Here is a 27753-nt window from a genome sequence, read left to right as displayed (position 1 = left end):
CAACAACCATAACATGGTGCACTGCACTCACAGACATACTGAACATCTGACATACTCAACGAGCAGCCTGTATTCTTCACCATAGACTACATTGCATCACTCGACCGACCAAATTACGGCTGTTGGTCATTAAAACACGCAGTTAGAGCTCCTCTTCTAATCTAGAAGCACCTGTCTCCTTCTCTACTGGAATCGCAGATCTGTCTCCTGGGAAAAGACACCAAGTGCTCCAAAGGGTTGCTGGTGTCCACAGAGTGGGCACTTCTATGCTGGCCGTTAATGTACTGTAAAATGCTGTTTGGTCTACCAGTCGGTGAAGGCTTCCGATATTTGGCTGTCCACCAAATCACTGCACACATTTACAATTCTGTGGGCAACTTCAGACTGCGTGGACCAAACTGCTTGCAGAGTTCCACGGCACCAGGAAGAGCGCCTGCTGTCTCCAGGACAACTCAGCCGATTACCCATTGCCGACACCAGAATGAAGTTCGCTGCGTGCACTGCTCACAGTCCAACGTCCGAGTGCTCTGGCTCACACGTTGGTCAGTCCAATCTTGCCGCTTGAGTACTGGTCAACCGAAGACTCCGCTCCCACCTCACGCTGCCCCATCCAAGCTCTGACCGGTACCGACAACTCATTCGATGTACGGTACACACATTTTAGGATGACGCTGAAAGATCTTCTCAGTATAATTATTTTTGAGAAAAAGTCTGCTATCCAAATAGTACTCCATCTTCAGTTCCACATGTGGCCCAAGGGGACCATCCGACCGCCGTGTCATCCTCACTCAGGATGCGGATGGGAGGGGCGTGTGGTCAGCACACAGCTCTCCCGGTCGTTACGATGATTTTCTTTGACCGGAGCCGCTACTATTCGGTCGAGTAGCTCCTTAATTGGCGTCACGATGCTGTGTCCACCCCGAAAAATGGCAACAGCGCATGGCGGCCCGGATGGTCACCCATCCAAGTGCCGGCCACGGCCGGCAGGGCTTAACTTCGGTGATCTGACGGGAACCGGTGTATCCACTGCGGAAAGGCCGTTGCGACCAAAACAGAATATTTTAAATTAATTATGAAACAGTATGGATCGAAAAGGTAAGTTTCGATAATCATATGATCATCTTCAGACTTCCAAAACCGTATTGATGAACACTGGCTGTACACGGAGCAGAAATCACTGAATGACGATAGTCAACTGCTCTCATCATTCAACGGCTTCTGCTCGGTATACAGCTATTGTCCATGAAAAAGTTTTTGTATATCTGGAGATGATCATTTGATGATCGAAACTAGTCGCCTTGTAATACGCGTTCCTTTGTGATCTAGAATGTTTTGTAATTAATTTCAAATTGTCAGCCTAAATTTTAATGACTGACAGCAGACGTGAGAACACAAGAGGCAAGTGGTAATGTTCTGCTGGACTAGTGTTTTAGTTTCTCACTCAAGAGGGCTCTGAGCTGAAGCGCCGTTATGAAGAAACCGTATTTCCCTTCTTACCATATCAACGAAAATTCGGTTTCCAGCAAGGGATGCAGAATCACCAGAAGGAAGTGCAGATATGCCTCGCCCCTGAGGGTTGTAGAAGGATGACTGACTGCACGAGGCGATCGCCAATTCTTTGAGGCTCACACATTGAGGCAGAACCGGTGCTGACAATAGTTAGGTTTCTAGCTTATTTTTGGTTTTTGGTATTCAATGAAAGTGTTGCGAACTCTGTTTTCATTCGATGTATCATACGTCTTATGTGTAAATGGACGTTTTTCAAAGTCTTCAGTAGTCTCTATATATTTGAGTACAATCAATGTTTTGGTTGTCAGTAGCATTTTCGTTGCAGTTAGGAGTGAGTGATAAATAAGAGAGTGAGCTGGGTGTTGGTAACGCTACTGAACCGTCTCGAAATAAGTATTAGAACGCTAAGGTGAAAATGTAGAGGATGTTGAATACGGTATTGCAAAGACTGATTTGAGGAGTGTGGAGCTGTTCGGGCAATGCTGTCGCTGCATTCTTTGCTTGCACGTAGTTTATGATGTGTTTGAAAAAGGCAAAGTTTAGGATTTTTCACTATTGGTTCGTGTTCGTTAGTCCGACTGTCGAAAGGTTATTAAGTAAAATTATCTATTCAGAGGGCTTGCACTCAGAAGATTAAATTTACCACCGCTTTACCATTTCAGAAACTAATTTCATGGCAGAGTAATATTTTTGATAATAAGTAGTGACTCGATGGTTTTCTGCTGCGTTGCATTTTAATACTCGTCACTTTCGGGGAATACAGACTTTCCGTTGCTACAGGTAAGCTAAGAAAATTTGTCAGGGACAATTTAACATCAGTCACGAAGCAATAAAATTATTCACAGTCTGGTGCTACGTTTCAAAATTAATATCAGTTTCGATTCAGGTAAAGTTCGGTACAGATCTAATACCATATGCCGACATTTTCGTATTTATAGAGCAGCGTTGCATTCGCGTGTGTGTCATTTCGCGTATAGAATTTTATTTAGTTACTTTGCGTATGTAAATTTACAGGGAATTTTCACAGAAGCATTTTGAACATCTTTTCTTTCACATTTCGATTTATAATTTTATCAAGAATTTTTATCCTGATAGCTTTGTGTGTTGGAAGCGCAAGTCAAGCACTGTGACTTCACACATTGTAGCACTGACCACGGAGCTGCGCAATATAGAATTCCACAGGAGAGCTGATTTAGTATGTGCTTTACGTTTTCTAAAAGTTAATTCAGATGCAAAATACGGACGTTCTCCTTGTTTGGTTATATTCGGAGCTCGCCACCAACTCAGCTGACAATGTAGGTAATCATCATAATTAAAATGCAGTTGTAGAATTTCAGACAATTAGCTGCTCCGTTTATCGGACAGCATTTCCATAATCACGCTACGCGCATTGTTTAGGACTACAGTACAGACATACACGAAGATTGGAATACAAAACCAGTTCAGTTGACAACCACAAACCCAGCAAGCTGCACGGCGCACTGCCACCGTACCACGGACATTCTCCATCGGGCATAGATAGGAGTTGCGAAGGTTGGCGACACCACTTCTCGTAAAAGGAGCCTCGTATCTGAATAGGGTGGATGACAAAAATCTAAGTTCCGTGATGGTCTGCGCGACGAACCAGTGACAAAACCATCACCGCGGAAGCAATTTCGTTGGTAATAATGCCCGCAATCGTTACGTGATACGGAAAATGGCGGTTGTCTTGAGAAAGTTCCACTACGTCGTCTCACCCACCCCAAGCTGGCGGGCCAGCTGAGGGGCTGCTGATACCTTGGACACTGTCAAAGACATTTTATTTCCGCATTCAAATGGACGCATCTCCATTGGAATAAAGTTCCGGCCCATGTGTCCATATGATCATTTTTGGCACCTTATCCTCTAAGAATTGTTTCCTGAAGTTTCTCCTCATTCTGAAAAATCACTCTGTATTTCGGGTGGCTCTACTGCTTCACCCCATATATTTTTGTCTCCTTCCGCTACGACAGCACCACACAACAAGTTGTGACATAGTCACGAAACACTGACAGTTTTATTACAGTTCCTGTCTCGAATCGCCGGCCGGTGTGGCCAAGCGGTTCTAGGTGCTTCAGCCTGCAACCGCGCGACCGCTAAGGTCGCAGGTTCGAATCCTGCCTCGGGCATGGATGTGTGTGATGTCCTTAGATTAGTTAGGTTTAAGTAGGTTCTAGGGGACTGATGACCTCAGATGTTATGTCCCATAGTGGTCAGAGCAATTTGAACCATATGTCTTGCATCATAATGTTTATTTGTAATCAGTTTAATAATTTTTGGTGGTAATAACCATCTTCAGATCCAAGTACGAACGTGTTGCATGAACATATAACGACATTAGAAGTGGTGGGGCAATGATTTTGACAGCAACATCACACCCAGTGGCGGGATATGTACACTACTGGCCATTAAAATTGCTACACCAGGAAGATGACGTTCTACAGACGCGAAATTTAACCGACAGGAAGAAGATGCTGTGATATGCAAATGAGCATTCACACAAGGTTGGTGCAACACCTACAACGTGCTGACATGAGGAAAGTTTCCAACCGATTTCTCATACACAAACAGCAGTTGACCGGCGTTGCCTGGTGAAACGTTGTTTGCGATGCCTCGTGTAAGGATGAGAAATGCGTACCATCACGTTTCCGACTTTGATAAAGGACTGATTGTAGCCTAACGCGATTGCGGTTTATCGTATCGCGACATTGCTGCTCGCGTTGGTAGAGATCAAATGACTGTTAGCAGAATATGGAATCGGTGGGTTCAGGAGGGTAATACGGAACGCCGTGCTGGATCCCAACGGCCTCGTATCACTAGCAGTCGGGATGACAGGCACGCTATCTGCATGGCTGTAACGGATCGTGCAGTCACGTCTCGATCCCTGAGTCAATAGATGGGGACGTTTGCAAAGACAACACCATCTGCACGAACAGTTCGGCGACGTTTGAATCAGCATGGGCTATCACCTCGGAGACCATGGCTGAGGTTACCCTTGACTCTGCATCGCAGACACGAGCGCCTGCGATGGTGTGTTCAACAACGATTGGCAAAACGTCCTTTTTTCGGATGAATGCAGCTTCTGTTTACATCACCATGATGGTCGCATCCGTTTTGGTGACATCGCGGTGAACGCACATTGGAAGCGTCTATTCGTCATCCCCATACTGGCGTGTCTCTGGGCGTGGTGGTATGCGGTGCCATTGGTTGCACGTCTCGGCCACCTCTTCTTCGCATAGACGGCACTTTGAACAGTGGAAGTTACATTTGAGATGTGTTACGACCCGTGCCTCTACCCTTCATTCGATCCCTACGAAACCCTACATTTCAGCAGGATAATGCGCGACCGCATGTCGTAGATCCTGTACGGGCCTTTCTGGATACAGAAAATGTTCGACTGATACCCTAGCCAGCACATTCTCCAGATCTCTCACCAATTGAAAACGTCTGGTCAATGGTGGCCGAGCAACTGGCTCGTCACAATACGCCAGTCACTACTCTTGATGAACTGTGGTATCGTGTTGAAGCTGCATGGGCAGCTGTACCTGTACACGCCATCCAAGCTCTGTTTGAGTCAATGCCCAGGCGTATCTTGGCCGTTATTACTGCCAGAGGTGGTTGTTCTGGGTACTGATTTCTCAGGATCTATGCACGCAAATTGCGTGGAAATGTAATCACATGTCAGTTCTAGTAAAATATATTTGTCCAATGAATACCCGTTTATCATGTGCTTTTCTTCCTGGTGTAGCAATTTTAATGGCCAGTTGTGTACAATGCAACACGCTTCTACTCAGGTCTGATGATGTTCATTACTGACCGAAATTAATAATCTGATTACAAATTAGACGTTGTGATCTAAGACTGGAAGTTATTCCTGGACGTCGTAACACATGTACTATCATCCCGGCCCTACTGTAGTCAGCGTTTGATATATATTCCTTCGCCAATCGATTCTGCGAGATTCACCTCGTTTCTTATCAGTGCATATAGTAACAGTAAAATTGACGTTAGCAAATGTTAGTTAGAATTCCTTGGTTAAGAAAGGCAGCTGAAAGAAGTAGGGCACGTTTTGCATGCATTTTGCAGGATCACACGCCAGCATTGCATACGTAATATACTTCTGGCTGATCGTGTTCGATAAACCTCGAAGCAAAGAGTGACAAGGACGACCCAGCCCTGTCGTTAGGCCTAACGGCACAGCGCAGCTCGGCGCGGCGCTGCTCGGTATAAAAAGCCGCCAGCGGCAGCTTCTGGCATCTTCTGCCGGCATCGCCACAGCCACACCGTCAAACATGAACAGCTTCGTCGTGAGTATCGCTCCTCCTCTGTGTTCCGTTCTCGCTTTCTGTACCTTCTGTCTCATTATTAATAACACCTCACGGTTTCAACTAACACTATCCTGATGGGATACCAGTTCGATTTTACACAGAGTACGCGAAGGAACTTGCCCTCCTTCTTGCAGCGGTGTACCATAGGTCTCTAGAAGAGCCAAGCGTTCCAAAGGATTGGAAAAGGGCACAGGTCATCCCCGTTTTCAAGAAGGGACGTCGATCAGTTATAGAATTTTGGAACACGTATTATGTTCGAGTATAATGTCTTTTCTGGAGACTAGAAATCTACTCTGTAGGAATCAGCATGGGTTTCGAAAAAGACGGTCGTGTGAAACCCAGCTCGCGCTATTCGTCCACGAGACTCAGACGGCCTTAGACACGGGTTCACAGGTAGGTGCCGTGTTTCTTGACTTCCGCAAGGCGTTTGACACAGTTGCCCCCAGGCGTTTAATGAACAAAGTAAGAGCCTACGGACTATCAGATCAATTGTGTGATTGGATTGAGGAGTTCCTAGATAACAGAACGCAGCATCTCATTCTCAATGGAGAGAAGTCTTCCGAAGTAAGAGTCATTTCAGGTGTGCCGCAGGGGAATGTCATAGGACCGTTGCTATTCACAATATACATGAATGACCTGGTGGATGACATCGGAAGTTCACTGAGGCTTTTTGCAGATGATGCTGTGGTGTATCGAGAGGTTGCAACAATGGAAAATTGTACTGAAATGTAGGAGGATCTGCAGCGAATTGACGCATGGTGCACGGAATGGCAATTGAATCTCAATGTAGACAAGTGTAATGTGATGCGAACACATAGAAAGATAGGCCCCTTATCATTTAGCTACAAAATAGCAAGTCAGCAACTGGAAGCAGTTAATTCCATAAATTATCTGGGAGTACGCATTAAGAGTGATTTAAAATGGAATGATCATATAAAGTTGATCGTCGGTAAAGCAGATGCCAGACTGAGATTCATTGGAAGAATCCTAAGGAAACGCAATCCGACAACAAAGGAAGTAGGTTACAGTACGCTTGTTCGCCCACTGCTTGAATACTGCTCAGCAGTGTGGGATCCGCACCAGATAGGGTTGATAGAAGACATAGAGAGGATCCAACGGAGAGCAGCGCACTTCGTTACAGGATCATTTAGTAATCGCGAAAGCGTTACGGAGATGATAGATAAACTCCAGTGGAAGACTCTGCAGGAGAGACGCTCAGTAGCTCGGTACGGGCTTGTCTTAAAGTTTCGAGAACAGACCTTCACCGAAGAGTCAAGCAGTATATTGCTCCCTCCTATGTATATCTCGCGAAGAGACCACGAGGATAAAATCAGAGAGATTAGAGCCCACACAGAATCATACCGACAATCCTTCTTTCCACGTACAATACGAGACTGGAATAGAAGGGAGAACCGATAGAGGTACTCAGGGTACCCTCCGCCACACACCGTCAGGTGGCTTGCGGAGTATGGATGTAGATGTAGATGTAGATGAAACTCACCCCAGCCTTCAACTGTTTGGCGCTTTCAGCGACTCCGATTCTCAGTTAACGCTGGTGGTAACAAGCAACGTAGCGTGATTTTATAAGCTCCCTTTTGTTCACCAGCTGCTCAGCCTATTTACGCTACATTACCTCTCCTCGTACATTAAACTCCAATAATCTCATCGAAACAGCACTAAGTTTCAGTCTATACAGTTCATTGACCCCACCTATCCATAAAATGAGAGGTCCACTAAATCTATTAGTTTACTCATCTTGAGTCATAAGGGGCGATCTGTATTAACTGCTTGAGAGAGGGTGAACTTCTTAGTCAAGATCGCTTGTAAACAACCTTTATTGTAGGATACCGGTTTCGGGACTCATGGTTATCACAAATGGTTCACATGGCTCTGACAGCTATGGGACTTAATATCTGAGGTCATCAGTCCCCTAGAACTTAGAACTACTTAAACCTAACAAACCTAAGGACACCATACACATCCATGCCCGAGGCAGGATTCGAATCTGCGACCGGAGCGGTAGCGCGGTTCCAGACTTAAGCGCCTAGAACCGCTTGGCCACAACGGCCGGCATGGTTATCAGCTTCAGATTTCCATACATCTACATCTACATCTACATGACTACTCTGCAATTCACATTTAAGTGCTTGGCAGAGGGTTCATCGAACCACAATCATACTATCTCTCTACTATTCCACTCCCGAACAGCGAGCGGGAAAAACGAACACCTAAACCTTTCTGTTCGAGCTCTGATTTCTCTTATTTTATTTTGATGATCATTCCTACCTAGATAGGTTGGGCTCAACAAAATATTTTCGCATTCGGAAGAGAAAGTTGGTGACTGAAATTTCGTAAAAAGCTCTCGCCGCGACGAAAAACGTCTATGCTGTAATGACTTCCATCCCAACTCGTGTATCATATCTGCCACACTCTCTCCTCTATAACGCGTTAATACAAAACGAGCTGCCCTTCTTTGCACCCTCTCGATGTCCTCCGTCAACCCCACCTGGTAAGGATCCCACACCGCGCAGCAATATTCTAACAGAGGACGAACGAGTGTAGTGTAAGCTGTCTCTCTAGTGGACTTGTTGCATCTTCTAAGTGTCCTGCCAATGAAACGCAACCTTTGGCTCGCCTTCCCGACAATATTATCTATGTGGTCCTTCCAACTGAAGTTGTTCGTAATTTTAACACCCAGGTACTTAGTTGAATTGACAGCCTTGAGAATTGTACTATTTATCGAGTAATCGAATTCCAACGGATTTCTTTTGGAACTCATGTGGATCATCTCACACTTTTCGTTATTTAGCGTCAACTGCCACCTGACACACCATACAGCAATCTTTTCTAAGTCTCTTTGCAGCTGATACTGGTCTTCGGATGACCTTACTAGACGGTAAATTACAGCATCATCTGCGAACAACCTAAGAGAACTGCTCAGATTGTCACCCAGGTCATTTATATAGATCAGGAACAGTAGAGGTCCCAGGACGCTTCCCTGGGGAACACCTGATATCACTTCAGTTTTACTCGATGATTTGCCGTCTATTACTACGAACTGCGACCTTCCTGACAGGAAATCATGAATCCAGTCGCACAACTGAGACGATACCCCATAGCTCCGCAGCTTGATTAGAAGTCGCTTGTGAGGAACGGTGTCAAAAGCTTTCCGGAAATCTAGAAATACGGAATCAACTTGAGATCCCCTGTCGATAGCGGCCATTACTTCGTGCGAATAAAGAGCTAGCTGCGTTGCACAAGAGCGATGTTTTCTGAAGCCATGCTGATTACGTGTCAATAGATCGTTCTCTTCGAGGTGATTCATAATGTTTGAATACAGTATATGCTCCAAAACCCTACTGCAAACCGACGTCAATGATATAGGTCTGTAGTTAAATGGATTACTCCTACTACCCTTCTTGAACACTGGTGCGACCTGCGCAATTTTCCAATCTGTAGGTACAGATCTATCGGTGAGCGAGCGGTTGTATATGAGTGCTAAGTAGGGAGCTATAGTATCAGCGTAATCTGAAAGGAACCTAATCGGTATACAATCTGGGCCTGAAGACTTGCCCGTATCAAGCGATTTGAGTTGCTTCGTAACCCCTAAGGTATCTACTTCTAAGAAACTCATGCTAGCAGATGTTCGTGTTTCAAATTCTGGAATATTCCATTCGTCTTCCCTGGTGAAGGAATTTCGGAAAACTGCGTTCAATAACTCCGCTTTAGCGGCACAGTCGTCGATAACAGTACCATCGGCACTGCGCAGCGAAGGTATTGACTGCGTCTTGCCGCTTGTGTACTTTACATACGACCAGAATTTCTTCGGATTTTCTACCAAATTTCGAGACAATGTTTCGTTGTGGAACCTATTAAAGGCATCTCGCATCGAAGTACGTGCCAAATTTCGCGCGTCTGTAAATTTTAGCCCATCTTCAGGATTTCGCGTTCTTCTGAACTTCGCATGCTTTTTCCGTTGCCTCTGCAACAGCGTTCGGACCTTTTTTGTGTACCACGGGGGATCCGTTCCATCTCTTACCAATTTATGAGGTATGAATATCTCAATTGCTGTTGCTACTATATCTTTGAATTTGAGCCACATCTCGTCTACATTCGCATAGTCAGTTCGGAAGGAATGGAAATTGTCTTTTAGGAAGGCTTCTAGTGGCACTTTATCCGCTTTTTTAAATAAAATTATTTTGCGTTTGTTTCTGATGGATTTGGAAGAAATGGTATTGAGCCTAGCTACAATGACCTTGTGATCACTAATCCCTGTATCAGTCATGATGCTCTCTATCAGCTCTGGATTGTTTGTGGCCAAGAGGTCAAGTGTGTTTTCGCAACCATTTACAATTCGCGTGGGTTCGTGGACTAACTGCTCTAAATAATTTTCGGAGAATGCATTTAGGACAATCTCGGAAGACGTTTTCTGCCTACCACCGGTTTTGAACAAGTATTTTTGCCAACATACCGAGGGTAGGTTGAAGTCCCCACCAACTATAACCGTATGAGTGGGGTATTTATTTGTTACGAGACTCAAACTTTCTCTGAACTGTTCCGCAACTGTATCATCGGAGTCTGGGGGTCGGTAGAAGGAGCCAATTATTAACTTAATTCGGCTGTTAAGTATAACCTCCACCCACACCAATTCGCACGGAGTATCTACTTCGACTTCACTACAAGATAAACCACTACTGACAGACACCAACACTCCACCACCAATTCTGCCTAATCTATCTTTCCTGAACACCGTCTGAGACTTCGTAAAAATTTCTGCAGAACTTATTTCAGGCTTTAGCCAGCTTTCTGTACCTATAACGATATCAGCTTCTGTGCTTTCTATTAGCGCTTGAAGCTCAGGGACTTTTCCAGCGCAACTACAACAGTTTACAACTATAATTCCGACTGTTCCTTGATCCAAGCACGTCCTGTAATTGCCAAGCACCCTTTGACATTGCAGCCCATCCCGCACTTTCCCGAGGCCTTCTAACCTAAAAAACCGCCCAGTCCATGCCACACAGCCTCCGCTACCCGTGTAGCCGCCAGCTGAGTGTAGTGAACTCCTGACCTATTCAGCGGAACCCGAAACCCCACCACCCTATGGCGCAAGTCAAGGAATCTGCAGCCAATACGGTCGCAAAACCGTCTGAGCCTCTGATTCAGACCCTCCACCCGGCTCTGCACCAAAGGTCCGCAGTCGGTTCCGTCAACGATGCTGCAGATGGTGAGCTCTGCCTTCATCTCGTAAGCAAGACCGGCAGCCTTCACCAAATCAGATAGCCGCTGGAATCCAGAGAGAATTTCCTCAGATCCAAAGCGACACACGTCATTAGTGCCGACATGTGCCACCACCTGCAGCTGGCTGCACCCTGTGCTCTTCATGGCATCCGGAAGGACCCTTTCCACATCAGGAATGACTCCTCCCGGAATGCACACGGAGTGCACACTGGATTTCTTCCCCTCCTTAGCCGCCATATCCCTAAGGGGCCCCATTACGCGCCTAACATTGGAGCTCCCAACTACCAGTAAGCCCACCCTCTGCGATTGCCCGGACCTTGAAGGCTGAGAATGATCCTCTGAAACAGGGCAGGCGGCTGCATCTGGCTCAGCCAGAGACAGTGCCTGAAACCGGTTTGTCAGACGCACCGGGGAGGCTTTCTGATCAGCCTCCGGGGACGCCTTTCGCTGCCTGCCACGCCTTGGAACGACCTCCCAATCAACCACAGGCGAGGGCTCAGCCCCACTGCGGGCAGCAACCGGGGCAACCACAGCGGCAGACCGATCTGGGGACAGACGGGATGAGGTTGACATCCCCGTGATACCCGAGTCCGGCTCCCCACAGTGGTGCCCATTGGCAACAGCCTCAAGCTGCGCGACCGAAGTCAGCGCCGATTGCAGTTGTGAGCGAAGGGATGCCAAGTCAGCCCTCATCCGAACACAGCAATCGCAGTCCCTGTCCATTCTAATTGATGTTTAACAACAGTTACTGAAACACGAGTCCGTGCCTAGATAACGCAAGCGGAACACACAAAGAATGTATCAACTAACCTGTACAAATGCCTAACGACTGCGCTATAATCTGCTGAATTTACGATTACAGTAACTAAAACTCGAAATTGCACCTCCTATACGAAACTCACACGCAATTTAAATAAGAATCTACGAAGTAAACACTAAAGCGCGATGCTACAACTGTCAAATACTATAATACGCGCGAAATATATGAATTAAACAATGCAAGTACCCAAAAACACGCAAAGAAATTAATTAAACTATCTAACAAATAAGTAAGCTAGGGTTATACGACTTGCTGCAGCGGCTGCTTATCCAACGGCGGCAGGGAGCACACTGACTGGCCAACCGACACTGGCCGTTCACAACAAAAACAGAAGACAGACGACTACGCGAATTTGCACTATTCAGGTACTAAGGCGCGATGCTACAACCCTCAAATACTATAATACGCCCGAAATATATGAATTAAAAAATGCAAGTACCCAAAAACACGCAAAGAAATTAATTAAACTATCTAACAAATAAGTAAGCTAGGGTTATACGACTTGCTGCAGCGGCTGCTTATCCAACGGCGGCAGGGAGCACACTGACTGTGACCAACCGACACTGGCCGTTCACAACAAAAACAGAAGACAGACGACTACGCGAATTTGCACTATTCAGGTACTAAGGCGCGATGCTACAACCCTCAAATACTATAATACGCCCGAGATATATGAATTAAACAATGCAAGTACCCAAAAACACGCAAAGAAATTAATTAAACTATCTAACAAATAAGTAAGCTAGGGTTATACGACTTGCTGCAGCGGCTGCTTATCCAACGGCGGCAGGGAGCACACTGACTGGCCAACCGACACTGGCCGTTCACAACCATAAAAGGTTATTAAATGTCCCTATATAACCTATTATTGAGAACTGAAGAAGATAACTATGCTTACCGAAACCAGTAACCGACAATAAAAGTTGTTCACAAGCGATCTTGGCTAAGAAGTTCAACTACTCTCACTTAATCCGCTAAATCATTCTTCAGTCGTAGTGTCCCCGCAATGGCACTATAAATTGCCACTGTGTGTGCTATCTCTTTTTGAGAAGAAAGTGACTGTCATTTCCTTCGAATCGATAATCTCGGAGAAGAGGTCCTTTTGCAGTGCAACACTTTTTAACGCTTCTCTTCTTGTCTTTTCCTCCATCTGATATCACTGGTTCCTTTTTGTAAATTCTTTCATTCCGTCTTTCCAGTTTTCTTTCTCCCATTATCACTTCTATTCCTACTCTCCTTTTCCTCTCCCATTTCTTCCATCTTCCTTCGACTACTTTGATTTCACACTCATTATTATTACCTCACGTATATTGTCACCTGATACGTTAAGTACTTACTTATACACACACCCGCTCTTTTCATAAAATGATTTCCTACTTACGTTACAATGCCTGTAGCAAAAAGGCTGTCACTTCTTGGTTAAAAACTCTCTCAGGCAGTTACAAGATCATTCTTAGATTATTATTATCCATTACGGCTGTGGAACACTGCATCTGAGATGAATAATTATTTCCAGAAATAACTGCAACTAATCGTGTTTCCTGATGTTTCAATTTTAATTTATCATGACATGTTTTGAATCACTTAGCGCCTCATCATCAGATGTATACATTTGTAATGAATGTTTTGACCATTGTGAGGATCATGTAAATTTATGAGCATTCGCCGGATTACTCCTGGTGCACATTTTGCTCTGAAAAACATAATTTAAGTTTTCGCCAGCTTATTCCTGCTGCACATTTTACTGTGAAAAACATAATTTATGTTTGCCAGCTACGTTAAATCCATAGCACTATAAAAATTTACCGGTGGCAAAGTTTTGTATAGTGTTACAAATATTATCGTAACTAAATGTGTGCACCTGGAATGAATCCATGGATACTGATAACTCCACGCGACCCCCACAATGCTCCAAATATTTGTTAAAAGTGAGTACCTTCAGATGATGAGCCGCTAGGTGACGTAAATAAAAATTGAAGCATCACGAAAGTTGACTCGTTGCAGCTATTTCTGGAGACCACTATTACAACTGCTACTGAAATCGCGATAAACACAGGTGTGTGAGTTCTTTTTTTCATAGCAGAAATATTACTGTATGGTTAAATGATTATGGCATCTTCTTGGCTAAAATATGCCGGAGGTAAAATATTCCCCCTCTCGGATCTCCAGGCGGGGAGAACTGAGGAGGATGTCGACATCAGGAGAAACAAAATTGTCGTTCCACGGATCGGAGCGTGGAATGTTAGATCCTTCAATCGCGAATGTACCTTAGAAAAACTTAAAAAGGGAAATGGATAGTCTGAAGTTGGATATAATAAGAATTAGTGAAGTTCGGTGGTAGGAGCAACAGGACATCAGGTTAGATGAATAAAGGGTCAGAAATACAAAATGAAACAGGTCTACTGCAGATGAACAGCATAGCGAACGAGTTATCGTAGTCAAAACAGACACAAAGACAACACCCACCACTGTAGCACCAGTTTATATGCCAATTACCTCCAGATAATGAAGATATGGAAAAATTTCGCACACAGCATAACTTAATGATCCCTAACACTTCGTTTAAGAATCAAAAGAAGGTTGTATACGTGAAAGAGACCTGAAGATGCCGAGAGGTTCCAGTTAGATTATATAATGGTCAGATAGAGATTTCGGAGCCAAATTTTAAATTATAAGAGATTTCCAGGAACAGACGTAAACTCTGTCCACAATTTATTGGTTATGAACCGTAGATCAAACCTAAAGAAATTGTACAGAGGTAGGAAATTAAGTAGACAGGACCTGGATATATTGAAATAACCACAGATAGTAGAGTGTTTAAGAGGGAGCATTAGACAACGATTGATTAGAACAGGAAATTAAGTAGACAGGACCTGGATATATTGAAATAACCACAGATAGTAGAGTTTTTAAGAGGAATGTGTAGCTTTATCAGTTAAAGTAGGGGAGGCAATGGAGGATCAAGTAGATAAAAAAGATAAGGACTAGTAGAAATCCTTGGATAACGCAGGAGGTATTGAATTTAACTGATGAAAGGAGAAAATATATAAAAGCAGAAAATTATGAAGGATAAGAGAATACAAACGTCTAACAAAAGGTATTGATAGGAAATGTAAAACAGCGAAGCAGGAATCGCTAGAGGACGAATGTAAACATTTGAGAAGCGTATTTCGCAAGAGGAAAAGTAGATAACGCTTACAGGAAAATTAAAGGGACCTTTCGAGAAAAGAAAAGGAAATATAGAATATAAAGAGCGCAGATGGAAAACCAGTCCTAAGCAAAGAAGTAAGGAGTATATGGAGCTACTAGAAAGGGAGATGAATGTGAAGGCGATATTACGAAAGAGAGATGAAGAAGACATTGGTGGTACGAAACTGCGTAAAGAATTTGACAGAGCACTGAAAGACCTAAGTCGAAACGTGGCCCTGGATGTAGACAACATTCCGTCGGAACTACTAATAGCCCTGAGAGAGGCAGCCGCGACGAAGCTCTTCTATCCGGTGTGCAAGACACATGAGGCAGGAGAAATACACTCAGGTTTTAAGAAGAATGCAATAATTCCAATCCAAAGAAAGCAACTGCTGACAGGTGTGACTATTACTGAACTATCTTTACTCAGTCATGGCTGCAAAATGCTAATACTAATTCCTTACAACAGAACGGAAAAACTGGTAGAAGGTGACCTTATTTAAGATCAGTTTGGATTTCGGAGAAATGTAGGAACACGGGTTGCAATACCGACCCTACAACTCATCTCAGAAGATACCTTAAGGAAAGCAAACCTACCTTTTGTAGTCTTAGAGAAAGGTTCTGACGTTTTTGACTGTAATACTCTCTTTGAAGTTTTGAAGGTAGTACAGATAAAATACAAGGAGCGAAAGGTAATTTACAATTTGTACAGAAATCAGGTGGCAGTATAAGAGTCGAGGGGTATGGAAGGGAAGCAATGGTTGAGAACGGAGTGGGGCAGAGTCGTAGCGTATCGTCGAAGTTATTCAGTCTGTACACTGAGCAAGAAGAAAACAGAATAAAAATTTATAGTGGGAATCACAGTTCAGGTAGAAGAAGTAAAAAAGTTTGGTTTTCGCCGAGGACGTAATCCTGTCAGACAGCAAAGGACCTGGAAGAACTGTTGAACGGAAATGACAGCCTTGAAAGCAAGATATAATACAAAGACCAACAAAGGCAAAACGAGATTAATGGAACGTAGTCGAAGAAGGTGAAGGAATTATATTAGGAAACGAGAGACTTAAAGTAACATAGGAATTTGCCCGCCCGGTTAGCCGTGCGGTCCAATGCACGGCTCTCCGGATTGGGAATGAGTGCCATGTCTCCGGCACGAATCCGCCCGGCGGACTTGCGTCGATGTCCGGTGAGCCAGCCAGTTTGTGGATGGTTTTTAGGCGGATTTCCATCTGCCTCGGCGAACCCGGGCTAGTTTCCCTTATTCCGCCTCAGCTACACTATGTCGGCGGTTGCTGGGCAAATAAGTTCACGTACGAGTACAACACCATTGCTCTACCACGCAAACGCAGGGGTTACACTCGTCTGGTGTGAAACGCTCCCTGGGCGGTCCACCGTGGGCCGAACCGCACAATAACCCTGGGTTCGGTGTGGGGCGGCGGAGGGGTGAAGTGGACTGCGGTAGTCGTCGTGGGGTTGTGGACCACTGCGGCAGCGGTTAGGACGGAGCCTCTCTGTCGTTTCTCGGCCCCCGCTTCACATACAATACAATATACGATTCTTTCTATTTGGGAAGCAAAAAAAAACTGATGAACGCCGAAGCAGAGATGATATAAAATGTAGTCTGGCTGTGGCAAGAAAAACGTTTGTGAAGAAGAGAAATTTGTTAGCATCGAATACGTATTTAAGTGAAAGGAAGCCTTTTTTGGAAGTATTTGGTGTGTAGTTCTGTATGTAAGTGAAACGTGAACGATAAACTGTTTACACAAGAATAAGCTGTCATCATTGACGGCTGATCGAGTTGAAAGATCGGTTTTCGGCTGGGATAGCCAGCAGTAGTAGAATTTCGTAGACTAATGATAAAGCTACGCTTATCTACTGATACACTGCACTGCCAGCACTCTTTTCAGCGCAAAATTAGAAGAATGTCATCTATAGAACAATTCTAGATTTTGTGTGCTGATTTATTAGTGTTGTAGAGTCTGATGCTATGTAAATTTGATTGGTGGCTGGGTGGCGATGGCCAAATGCCAATAAAGAAAATAAGTTGTGTTTCAAAATCAGTTAATTCCGGTTTTTGATGTCACGAGGCTGGCTTACGTCGAAAATGCCGAAGACTCTAATGCGTGAAAAAGACTAAAAGCGCTCTATATCGAACAGCAGATGTAGAATGACTGACGAAAAGTTTGTCACATAGACAACGTGATCTTTTCAGATTAGAATAATGGACTGACATATAAGCGACCGGTATCTCCTATTGCACTCACTACAGTTTCCAGTGTAAAGCAAATGTCCAGACTCAACTATTGAGCCATCGGAAACTACCATTATTTTGTGGAAATTTTAATTTTAGTGCAAATGTTTTTTTTTTTCACTGCAAATGTGTCTTTCTTCTATCTGTTACTTTGAAGAATAGGGTCTTCGACACATATACAGCACAATATTCAGCACAGAAACTAACGTAAAGGATGAAATTTGCACGTTCAGAGAACTTCATCAGAGTGCCCGAAACCTCTTCATCCTAATTTTGATACTTATTTTGGACATGGAGGTTATTTAAGGAACGAAAGCTCGCAGCAACTTTCAAGGATTTCGGAACTAGTTTATGGAGCAGTTCACATTCACTCAACCACATTTCCAGCATGTACTTTTCAAGTCGGTTATATTGTTTGATGATGAGAAATTGAAATTTATTTGCGTTTAAAGCACAGCAGCACACCGTCTTCAGGCCACAAGTGGCCCATCGGGACCATCCGAACGCCGTGTCATCCTCAACTGAGGATGCGGACAGAAGGGGTGTGTGGTCAGCACACCGGTCTCCTGGTCGTTATGATAGTTTTCTATGACTGGAGCCGCAACTATTCGGTCGATTAGCTCCTCGGTTAGCATCACGAGGCTGAGTGCACCTCGAAAAATGGCAACAGCTCATGGTGGCCCGGATGGTCACCCATCCAAGTTCCGGCAACGCCCGACAGCGCTTAACTTCGGTGATCTGACGGGAACTGGTGTATCCACTGCGGCAAGGCCGTTGCCTATTTGTGTTTAGGTAAACCACAGAAACTTAAATTTGGATGGCTGGATGGGAGCCACCTCGCCCGGTGCTAAATACGAGTAGGGTCACAGAAAGGGTCGGTTCGAGAGTAAGCTGAAAATATGACCACCAAAGAGCGATTTCATATGATTATAAGGTAGGCGTACAAATCAGCCATTTAATAACAGTGACATCGCTGTATAACGGGCCCTGGTTGTGAGAGGGAGTATGCTGTCTGCAGTTACATGAATGTCAGAAACTTAAGTTATAAAAGTGAGACAAAGACAATACAAAGGCCGCATATCTCGGGAGTGAAGATCGATGTTTTTTAAGATGGCGAGAAACGCAGTACCAGAAACTTGCTACTTCCCAGTGAGAAACCTCAAGAGACTGGATTTTCAGACACCTTAATTTGTCAAGACTCGTAACTGTGAGCTTTTCGTACAAGTTTTTCGTTAGTTTCAGAACAAAGCTTTCCGTGGGTCTGAAAGTCTATCTATTACTAATTTAGAATTATGACTGTGAGACACCGACATTTACTGTGAAAACCTTTCAAAAAACGCGGGTTTTTGAGTGAGCAATGGAAGAGTTCATGGCAGAAATAATTAAAAGGCCTTATGGAAATTGAGTAAATAACAGTACAAAACATGGCTTGGATCTTTATAGTTTGTGCGGGCGTGCGCAGGTGGAAATGGTAGGTCAGGATACCTCAGAAGCCATTCCAAGGCAATACAATCGCGAAAGGCAAAGGTCCCGAGTTCGAGTCTCGGTCGGGCACACAGTTTTAATCTGCCAGGAAGTTTCATATCAGCGCACACTCCGCTGCAGAGTGAAAATCTCATTCTGGAATCGCTTTATTACTCCAGTAGTTCCTGTGACACCCTCTGGCCCACATCTGGCTGCGCTGGAAGGTGGTCCACGACACATGGAACCAACAGCGAAGTGTTGTAGTAGGTCACCATTAGCTGCTCTCTTCAGCACCTCCCAGCCGTGGAGAGAGCTTGCGCAGTCAACATCCCTGGCTGGCGGTCAAGTAATCTCAGAGATGATGTGGCCTTCTGGCACAGCCCGCCTACAACGAGATGGTCGGCTGCGTTGGTGGTGACCTGGTGGTGAGAGAGACTTGAGCTTGCCGCTCAGGTGATTAGGCGGCAGTTAGAACCCCTGGTAGTTGGTCCTGTCAAGATGATTAACCATACGTATAATCAGCGAGGACTGAAGGCGTCATTTAGCTGGATCTCCCCCCTGTAGATGGCTCAAATGGTTCAAATGGCTCCGAGCACTATGGGACGTGACTTCTGAGGCCATTAGTCCCCTAGAACCTAGAACTACTTAAACCTAACTAACATAAGGACATCATACTCATCCATGCCCGAGGCAGGATTCGAACCTGCGACCATAGCCATCGCGTGGTTCCAGTCTGTAGCGCCTAGAACCGCTCGGCCACACCGGCCGGCCTTCCCCCTGTTGAGTCCATGTTACTCTAGATGTACCAGTGTCCATGGAATCCACAGAACGCATGCTAATTATATGTGTTAGCAGAACTACTCTTATCACAGTTTTTGAGTCGCCATTTTCGAGGGAACCATACCTATATTTGCCTTAAAGAATCATTGCGTCAGTCATATAAGTATCTGGATGTAATTTGTAGGTAGGGCTCATACAGAGGAACACAGACAATCGTTTCTCCTTTGCTCTATTTGCAAGTGGAGCAGGACAGGAAATGACGAGTAGTGGTACAGCGTACCTCCGCCACACACTGTGTGGTGACTTGTGAAGTACGTAGATGTAGATGTAGATATGAAATAGAATCAACACATAAGTGAAGCTGGTGGCATACTTCAGTCTACTAAAACCCTTGCTTATAACAGTAGATAATTAACTTATACTAAGAAGAGAAGCACAAATGATCTCATATATTATTGTATGATTATATGATAGCGGAACAAACACTGGTAGCAGTTACTTCTGTAAAATATCTGGGTGTATGCATGCGGAACGATTTGAAGTGGAATGATCATATAAAATTAATTTTTGGTAAGGCGGGTACCAGGTTGAGATTCGTTGGGAGAGTCCTTAGAAAATGTACTCCATCAACAAAGGAGGTGGCTTACAACACACTCGTTCGACCTATGCTTGAGTATTGCTCATCAGTGTGGGATCCGTACCAGATCGGGTTGTCGGAGGAGATAGAGAAAATCCAAAGAAGAGCGGTGCGTTTCGTCACAGGGTTATTTGGTTACAGTGATAGCGTTACGGAGATTTTAGCAAACTCAAGTGGCCGACTCTGCAAGAGAGGCGCTAGGCATCGCGGTGTAACTTGCTCGCCAGGTTTCGAGAGGGTGTGTTTCTGGATGAGGTATCGAATAAATTGATTGCTTCCCACTACTTATACCTCCCGAGGAGATCACGAATGTAAAATTAGAGAGATTCGACCGCGCACGGAGGCTTTCAGACAGTCGTTCTTCCTGCGAACCATACGCGACTGGAACAGAAAAGGGAGTTAATGACAGTGGCATGTAAAGTGCCCTCCGCCACACACCGCTGGGTGGCTTGCGGAGTATAAATGTAGATGTAGATGTAGATATCTTTGTTGTCAAACCTGAACTGGCAGACATTTAAAGACAGGCGCCAACTGTCACGCAGTAACCTTATAAAATTCCAGGGAACACAGTTCATGAAATAATGCAATGCAAACGGCAAGCTATACTAACACAAATTTAGTTACATATGAAGATGGTATCTGTTCTTTCGGACATCTTCTTCTGTGCGGATGCACAGTGCCCGAACTCTGACGGGAATCGCTGTAAAGCCGCGAGTAATGAGTATAATAGGCAGGGGCACTGTGAATATAGTGCGGGACAATAACTTGCGAATGTGGGTCTCACAGGAAGCGTGTCAGAGATAAGTCGTTGCACTTGTACTATCCTCTGTGTCTTCGGTGGCTCAGATGGATAGCCGACACGGTAGCTCACCGTGTTCCGTCACAGAGCTGGTTGGCCTTTGTAAAAAAAATTGAGTGAAAGGATCAACAAATGAACTTGAACGGATGTCATGTGACGTTCGCGACGACCAAACACAACGAACCATAACGAAAAAAAAGTAGTTAGCGCGCGGGAATGCCATACCAAAAGTCACGGGGTCGCGCATGGGTCAACGCCAAAGAAAAGGGAAAAAAAGATGGATAGAGCGTCTGCCATTTAAGCAGGAGATTCTAGGTTCGGATCCCGGTCGGGACACACATTTTTAACTGTCCCCGTTGACTTATATCAACATCTGTATGCAGCTAGGGGTTGTTGTTGTTGTGGTCTTCAGTCCTGAGACTGGTTTGATGCAGCTCTCCATGCTACTCTATCCCGTGCAAGCTTCTTCATCTCCCAGTACCTACCGCAACCTACATCCTTCTGAATCTGCTTAGTGTATTCATCTCATCGTCTCCCTCTACGATTTTTACCCTCCACGCTGCCCTCCAATAGAAAATTGATGATCCCTTGATGCCTCAGAACATGTCCTACCAACCGATCCCTTCTTATAGTCAAGTTGTGCCACAAACTTCTCTTCTCCCCAATCCTATTTAATACATCCTCATTAGTTATGTGATCTACCCATCTAATCTTCAGCGTTCTTCTGTAGCAACACATTTCAAAAGCTTCTATTCTCTTCTTGTCCAAACTATTTATCGTCCATGTTTCACTTCCATACATGGCTACACTCCATACAAATACTTTCAGAAACGACTGCCTGACACTTCAATCAATACTCGATGTTAACAAATTTCTCTTCTTCAGAAATGCTTTCCTTGCCATTGCCAGTCTACATTTTATATCCTCTCTACTTCGACCATCATCAGTTATTTTGCTCCCCAAATACCAAAACTCCTTTACTCCTTTAAGTGTCTTATTTCCGAATCTAATTCCCTCAGCATCACCCAATTAAATTCGACTACATTCCATTATCCCCGTTTCGCTTTTGTTTCTTATATCCTCCCTTCAAGACACTATCCATTTCCTTCAACTGCTCTTCCAAGTCCTTTACTGTCTCTGACAGAATTACAATGTCATCGGCGAACCTCAAAGTTTTTATATCTCCTCCATGGATTTTAATACCTACTCCGAATTTTTCTTTTGTTTCCTTCATTGCTTGCTCAATATACAGATTGAATAACATCGGGGAGAGACTACAACCCTGTCTCACTCTGTTCTCAACCACTGCTTCCCTTTCATGTCCCTCGACTCTTATAACTGCCATCTGGTTTCTGTACAAATTCTAAATAGCCTTTCGCTCCCTGTATTTTACCCCTGCCACCTTCAGCTAGGGGTATTTATTTCAATGTAATTTTACAAATTGTTTTCTCTCTCGGTTTCAGTGCATAAAATCATTGTCACTTGGGCAAAGCTGGACATTGGTGATTTACACGTACATATCAGTACAATGGGACTATGAATTTGCCATTGTACCAATATGTTTTGTGTAAATCAACAACGTCCAGCTTCCCCTCCAGTCACGATGGTTTTATTGAACCGAAACCGGTAGAGAAATAAAGTTGGCTTCAAATGGCTCTGAGCACTATGGGACTTAACTTCTGAGGTCATTAGTCCCCTAGAAGTTAGAAGTACTTAACACTAACTAACCTAAGGACATCACACACACCCATGCCCGAGGCAGCATTCGAACCTGCGACCGTAGCGGTCATGCCGTTCCAGACTGAAGCGCCTAGAACCGCACGGCCACAACGGCCGGCAAACAAAATTGTTCGGTAAATCTGTTGTTTGTGATGCGTTATTCCAAGTACCTGACATCTGCAGACTGTTGCACCAAGAAAAGTTATAAACACAGTTAAGCAAGAAATCTAGAAATTACCACAGCCCCATGCATATACAGCGAGGTCAAAATTAGTCTAATAACAGGCGCAGAGAGCCAATCTTCCCGTGCTGCATATACGAATAGAACAGGCAGAAACCCTGTGCAGAGTGCGAATGTAAATGCAGAAGTGGAGGTGATTTAGGGAAACCACAGAAAACCTAAATGTGTTTGGCCGGGCAGCGGTTTTAATCCAGGTCCCCTCTTAACGCGTTTCCTGTTCCTTGCCGCTGCACCAACTTGCTCGGCCCTTATCTTAAGAGGCCGCCGTGGAGCACCTTCGAGGCGTCCTCAGAGGAAAAGCCGCGGTGTCCTTGTGACGCGACTGAGTGCCGCTTGCCCGCCAGCACGCGCGCACATTTGCAAACAAAGCGCCGCTCTTACCACGAACAATGACGCCTCAAGCGCGACGGCTGCCGCCACAGACTGATCGAATCACAGCGGTCTGGGGCAGCAACTCAGGCCCTATAACACTAAATACTAGGCCAGTTACTTTGTGGTATAGGAGTTCAGTAAGTAATGTCACACTTTTTTCAGAAAGCAGGTTAGTTTTATCCAGGATTCCAACACACCTTGTTATACCCCACTCTTTACACCATAATTTTTTTATAAAATAAACAAACCTGTTGTTTTTTCAGTCGCAGGCTTTCAATGGCCATTTTGTAATAGGTAAAATAAAGAACACCAGAGACATACTAAACTGTGTTATTTAAACGGTATGAAGTAAATTTTTCAGTTGCAGGAGCATTCAGTGGATTCTGCTCGAATGTTTCCTGTGTCAGGATGCTGAGATGAATGAGCTCACACAAATTTCGATTCTCACCATGTTGCACCGTTCTGCAACAGGGGGAAATCCCGGGTTTGAGTCCCGGTCGGACACAAATTTTCATTGTCATCATTCCAGTACACCGCTAATGGTTCCAGAATGAGATTTTCACTCTGCAGCGGAATGTGCGCTGATATGAAACGACTGATGCCCCGTCCTCACGGCTTTACTTCTGCTAGTACCTCGTCTCCTACCTTCCAGACTTTACAGAAGCAGTGTTCGCAGGAGAGCTTGGGTAGCTCAGATGGTAGAGCACTTGCCCGCAAAAGGCAAATGTCTCGAGTTCGAGTCTCGATCCGGCACACAGTTTTAATCAGCCTGGAAGTTTCAGCTGATGGATGTCTACAATTTCAGCTGGAGTACCTTTCATGCATTTGCAAATTTTAATCCGATAGAGAATGTTTGAGACTATCTGGAATAGTGAGTGAAACTTGGCAGTCAGCATCCCTATTGTGCATGACCCAACCATCAATGAGGTCTTGATCTGGATATGACACACTGGAAGGAGTTATAAATTCTCTTCCTCAACGGACTGAAGCCCTTGTCGAGGCTAGAGGTGGTGTTGCACTGTATTAGCGTTATATGTTCTGGGCATAACTGATTTCCTGTCCGATGTGTTTATATCAAAATTTAATGTGTAACACCCCACCCACTTTGTCAGATTTTTGTCTGTGTTCGCCTCTGACAAACAACTTACAGAGAAATTTGGAGTGGAACTGTACGCAAAAATGGGTAACACTAGATTAAAATGTGGCCCTGTCATCCCTAATTAATCTGCTGTGGTAGTGTTGACGATAAATCACACCTATGTTTACTTCCAAACATGAACGATCACGAACACTTAGGGTGTTCAGTGACATCAAATACATACACAAAAATAAAATAAAGCAAAAGGGTGAATTGAGGATCAACTACTGAAAGTAAAGGCTCTACTCAATCACAATAATTTTGTTATAACCTTCAGATCAATGCTGAATAAAACACAATGAACAATTTACAAACTATCCTCCTAACTGGCATTGGCAGTAACTGTTTTAAAATCGGTCCAAAAAGCGATCTCTTATAACTTATATACGAAGAACCACTGCACCGCAAAGTACCGTGAAACCTCTGTGGAAACAGCAGTTGCACGTGATCCAACTATTTAACGTTACTCCTAACACAGGACGAAGAAGGAGCGATCTCACCGTAATATTCCTGTTGTAGCGGCGGTCTCCGACGGCGACGGCGCGGCCGTGCGGTCGGCGTGTGGCGTCTTGCAAAGTACAATCCTACAGTATTCGAACAACAGAGTACTGTCCGTCAACTTCTCTACCTGCAACAAAGAGCTGGTGCGGCTAGCGTCCTCTCAGAGCGAAAGATAAAGGGGGGAGACAACTTGGCTAACGTGCTCTCAGTACGAGAGCCCAGAACGCAAGACAGCTACCTCTGTTTTCCCACCTCGACTTTTACCGAGCGAATCATACCACTAGAAGCTCTCAAAATACCCAGTTTGCCAGTGCCGACCAGTGTACGGCCTGGGAATAGAACTCTTTTCCACAATTCTTTTATTTCTACAAAATTTCACAAGTAAACTCTGCCCTCACCGGCTGGGAAGAACCTCAGCTGTGGGCAATAACACGTTTACTGGAAGTTTTCTCCCAAGAGACCAGTCGAGATTTTTTCGGCAGGATTCCCCGTCTTAGTGAACACAGACTCTTGCATTGGAAGTTTTGTTATTCGGAACTCCTGGCCTGCCCCACTTGAGTAACTCGAAGGAGTAATATTAGTGGGACACAGGCGAGAGCACGCACAGGAAAGTCCTCTTAACTATCCACGCTCTGTTCTGGTAAACACTTGAACACCTGCAGCCGCGCATTCCTCAGAGCCTGGGGGCCGCTGTGGCCTCTCTAAACGAATTACAGCATTTCTCCAGTTCACCATTCATACCGTCAGGCTGTGGCCGTCTCTGGCTATCCGAGGACGTAGCCGAGCTCTGTTTTGCATACTGCCAATTTTGATATTCACTGTGTTTTATTTCTCGCAATGTTAAGCTGTAGTTGTTGTGGTCTTCAGTCCTGAGACTGGTTTGATGCAGCTCTCCATGCTACTCTATCCTGTGCAAGCTGCTTCGTCTCCCAGTAAGTACTGCAGCCTAGATCCTTCTGAATCTACTCAGTGTATTCATCTCTGGGTCTCCCTTTACGATTTTTACCCTCCACATTGTCCTCCAATACGAAATTGGTGATCCCTTGATGCCTCAGAACATGTCCTACCAACAGATCCCTTCTTCTAGTCAAGTTGTGCCACAAACTCCTCTTCTCCCAAATTCTATTCAATACCTCCTCATTAGTTATGTGATCTACCTATCTAATCTTCAGCATTCCTCTGTAGCACCACATTTCAAAAGCTCCTATTCTCTTCTTGTCCAAACTATTTATCGTCCATGTTTCACTTCCATACATGGCTACACTCCATACAATTACTTTCAGAAACGATTGCCTGACACTTCAATCAATACTCGATGTTAACAAATTTCTCTTCTTCAGAAACGCTTTCCTTGCCATTGCCAGTCTACATTTTATATCCTCTCTACTTCGACCATCATCAGTTATTTTGCTCCCCAAATACCAAAACTCCTTTACTCCTTTAAGTGTCTCATTTCCTAATCTAATTCCCTCAGCATCACCCAATTAAATTCGACTACACTCCATTATCCTCGTTTTGCTTTTGTTAATGTTCATCTTATATCCTCCTTTCAAGACACTGTCCATTCCTTTCAGCTGCTCTCCAGGTCCTTTGCTGTCTCTGACAGAATTATGTCATCGGCGAACCGCAAAGTTTTTATTTCTTCTCCACGGATTTTAATACCTTTTCCGAATTTTTCTTTTGTTTCCTTTACTGCTTGCTCAATATACAGATTGAATAACATCGGTGATAGGCTACAACCCTGTCTCATTCCCTTCCCAACCACTGCTTCCCTTTCATGCCCCTCGACTCTCATAAGTGCCATCAGGTGTCTGTACAAATTGTAAATAGCCTTTCGCTTCCAAAATGTTACAATTACAAAATTCTCGCGTGCCGATGCGTTTCCACATAGATTTCCTACACCGTAATTTAGAGTATTACTCCAACAAAACCTGGAGTGTCACGTAAAATGGACTCATGTAAGGTGCAAGGCCGTTGCCACCTTACAATGAATCGTTAGTGAAAGAGGCTTTACACCAGTTTATCAGTCGACAGGAAGGAGTTCTTCGTGGTTCTACCTAAGGAGCAGTAGTTTCACACCTGCAGCGTGACACTGTCAGAGTGTGGTAATGTGACGTGACGTGAAGGTGTGTTTGTGTGTTGGTGACAGGTGCGTGCGGTGGCGGCGGCGGCGGCTCTGCTGCTGGTGCTGGCTTCACTGGCGTCGGCGGCCCCTGCGGCCGTAGCTGCGGGGGCGGCGGGGGCGGCGGGGGCGTCGCAGCGCGAGGCGCTGCAGCCGGCCGAGACGCTGTACTACTCTGCTTTCGGCAGCGTCGTGCCCGGCATCTACCCCGGCGCCGTCTCCTACCTGGGCTGAGCGCTGCCACCCACACCGCCACACCCACTCCGGCCCGGCGCCGTCCACGGACTATCCTAGCTCCAACCAGCCATGTCATTCTAAATAGGCAATAAAGCAGCACTTTCAAAAATACGATCTGGTCTTTGTCTTATTCGGGGAGCAATCCTTTCTACATTTTAACCATTGTGATACCCAGCGAAGTGGACCGAGACGTGTTACACTGTACCTTGTACGATATGCATTCAGCCTTGAATTTAGGAGAAAGAAGTGATTCACTTCACCGCACGTTGTAGTAGGTGCGGTTACAGCACTGTTAAATGACGAGATCTGTCGTCACATCACATATGCAAGTACACATACAGCAACAGAAGAAATGGCAAATGTGTTACTAAAGTATTACTGACGGATTTCCCG

The 27753-nt window shown here is 44.8% G+C and overlaps 1 long non-coding RNA gene and 2 pseudogenes across 1 annotated transcript; 1 reads left to right on the top strand and 2 right to left on the bottom strand.

Moving 5' to 3' along the window:
• Positions 1 to 927: 927 nt before the first annotated feature.
• LOC126356698 (5S ribosomal RNA) lies at positions 928 to 1045 on the bottom strand (annotated as a pseudogene).
• Positions 1046 to 5794: 4749 nt separating this feature from the next.
• LOC126354933 (uncharacterized) lies at positions 5795 to 27471 on the top strand. Its single transcript, XR_007565405.1, has 2 exons — positions 5795 to 5834; positions 27151 to 27471. It is a non-coding gene; the product is annotated as an uncharacterized LOC126354933 (long non-coding RNA).
• Positions 18012 to 18129, bottom strand: LOC126356620 (5S ribosomal RNA; annotated as a pseudogene).
• Positions 27472 to 27753: the final 282 nt, after the last annotated feature.

Source organism: Schistocerca gregaria, chromosome 3 (genome assembly GCF_023897955.1).
Source record: "Schistocerca gregaria isolate iqSchGreg1 chromosome 3, iqSchGreg1.2, whole genome shotgun sequence".
NCBI classification, from domain to species: Eukaryota; Metazoa; Arthropoda; class Insecta; order Orthoptera; family Acrididae; genus Schistocerca; species Schistocerca gregaria.
Note: the sequence above shows the minus strand (reverse complement) of the source record. Positions and strands in the feature narration are given on the sequence as shown.